Source organism: Chrysochloris asiatica, unplaced genomic scaffold (genome assembly GCF_000296735.1).
Source record: "Chrysochloris asiatica unplaced genomic scaffold, ChrAsi1.0 scaffold00454, whole genome shotgun sequence".
NCBI lineage: Eukaryota > Metazoa > Chordata > Mammalia > Afrosoricida > Chrysochloridae > Chrysochloris > Chrysochloris asiatica.
Genome location: NW_006408972.1, coordinates 419,878 through 422,411, shown reverse-complemented (window position 1 = coordinate 422,411; position 2,534 = coordinate 419,878). Strand labels below are relative to the sequence as shown.

The 2,534-nt window shown below is 45.3% G+C and overlaps 1 protein-coding gene across 1 annotated transcript in view; it reads left to right on the top strand.

Annotated features, from left to right (window-relative positions):
• The window catches only part of STX18 (syntaxin 18), a 133,300-nt gene that overhangs the window by 98,523 nt on the left and 32,243 nt on the right, over window positions 1-2,534 (top strand). The gene's annotated exons all lie outside the window — the stretch shown is intronic.

The following is a 2,534-nucleotide window of genomic DNA, read 5'->3' as shown; positions in this document are numbered from 1 at the left end:
TGGCATCAGGATTGGAGGAAGACTCATTAACAACCTGCAATATGCAGACGATAGAACCTTGCTTGCTGAAAGTGAAGAGGACTTAATATACTTACTGATGAAGATCAAAGACCACAGCCTTTCTTATGGGTTGCATGTCAATATAGAGAACACAAAAATCCTTACCACTGGACCAAGAAATAACATGATAAATGGGGAAGAAATTGAATTTGTCAAAGATTTCATTTTGCTTGGATCCACCATCAACACTCAGGGAGGTAGTAGTGAAGGTATCAAATGACATATTGAATAAGGCAAATCTGCTGCACAGCATCTCCCCTTTAAGGTGTTCATGAACAAAGCTATCAGTTTGAGGACTAAGGTATGTCTGGTCCAAGCCATGGTATTCTCAACAACCACATATTCAGGACCACAGAAGAACTGTAAGTACCATGGACTTCCAGAAGAAGAAACAAGTCTATGTTGGAAGAAGTACAACCAGAGTGGTCCTTAAAAGTAAAGATGGCGAGACTTCCTGTGTCATATTTTGAATGTGTTATCAGGAGGGACCAGTCCCTGCAGAAGGACGTCCTGTTTGGAATAGTGGAGGGTCAGCGATAAAGAGGAAGACCTCTCCCGTTGATGGACTGCTACAGTGGCAGCAGTGATGGGCTCATGTGTAGCATTTGTGAGGTTGCTGCCAGATGGACAGTGTTTCGTTCTCTCATGAATAGGGTCACGGTGAGTCAGAACCGACTTAACGACACCTGACAACCGTGTTTGCAGGAGCGCATTGCCATGTCTCTGCCAGCCATGCCACCAAATTTTGATTATCGGTCAGTCCGCCGAGTACTTGACCATTGCATTGCCAGGGCTCCGTGCAACAGAGAAGACATTAAATATGAAGAGCTCAGAATTGCCAGATGCCGTTGTGTTCCTCACACAGACATTTGTGACGCATTTATGATGAGCCTGCTAACAGCTTTGAAAGCCCGATGACAGCTTTGGGCATTCTTGCCAGAAACATAGCTACTCACACACCTGCTGATAGAGGCCAGAAACCGCACAGGAATCTCTGGTCACGCAGTCTACAGTAATCAGAGTAAACTGTGCCCTTTCTCTCAGCACGCACAGATGAGGGGCTTCAAAAAGCTTATGGAACAGGTAGCAGAGGTGGTGGCATGGAGAGACAGACCAGCTACAGGTTCTAGGCCCATGGACTGAATAAGGCTGTGCCTGTGGGCAGGAGGCTGACTTGCAGATTACGCTCTTGGGGCTTTAAAATGACTACATAATTTTTGGATTGTATCGGTACATCAGGAGTCCTAGTGTGGCGCTGTGGGTTAATGCACCAGATTGCAAAGCCGTTTCAACTGCAAGGTCGGCAGTTCAAGCTCACCAGTTGCTCCTCGGAAACCCTATACAGGGTCGCTATGGGTCGGAATCGACTCAATGGCACTTAACAACAACAACAACGTGTACATGAAATATGTTTGCTTTGTTCACTGGGGAACGATAAGATTTCCAAGGGAAATAAATACAGGGAGGAAGTGCAAGAGCGGTTGGTGCTGGGAGGGGCTTGTAGTATTGAAATGGAGCAAAGCATATGATTTGTTGACTTTTATACAGCTGATGATCTGGTTTGTTAACCTTTACTCAATTCACAATAAAAAGTTTAAAAAAAAAGTTTTCAGAACAATGGACTGAAAAGATAATGGAAAATTTCCACCTGCTTTTTGCAGCCCCCACTTACCGTCATTGGGATACATAGAAAATACCAGTGACATTAGTATGACTCTTGTTAAGTGCCTTGACGTTGGTTCCAACGTGCATAGTGACCTGTTTGGAGTTTCTAAGGAACTGCTGGTGGGTGTGAATCATCGACCTTGTAGTTAGCAGTTCAGTGCTTATCCTACAGTGCCACCCCAGGACTTACTGTATGTGGAGTCCTTGTGGGTGTAGTATTTCCTTCTGTTGTACACAGGGGTGCTATGTGCTGGAACAGACTCGACAGCTCCTAACAACAGTAACCAGGATGAAAGATACAACCCGCAGAAAACCAACAGTCCAGTTACCTGTGGTGTCTGACATCACTTTTGGAGTGTGAGCCACACTGGTACTAGCAGTGCCATATGCTCAAGCCCACCTTGCTATAATCTAGATAGAGCACCCTCAAATCCAACTATCATAAAACCCACCTCACTGGCTTGCACTGTTCTTCACTGCATCTACTCCCATTCCGAGGGCTTGAGATACGGAGTCAAACTTCCCCTAGAAAATCTCCTTGTCTCCACCCAGCCACAAGGAAACCTTTCTGTGGGAGATACCAGATTCTTAAAGCTTGAAGCCATAACTCAGGTAAGACAATGAAATACTGCTGGGTCTTGGGCCTTCCTCACAATCGTTGTTGTGTTTGAGCCCATTCTTGTAGCCAGTCCATCTTGTTTGGGGGACTTCTTGGTTTTTTGCTGACCCTCCACTTTACCAAGCATGATGTCTTTCTCCAGTGACTAGTCCTTCTGATAACATGGCCGAAGTATGAGAGACAAAGTCTC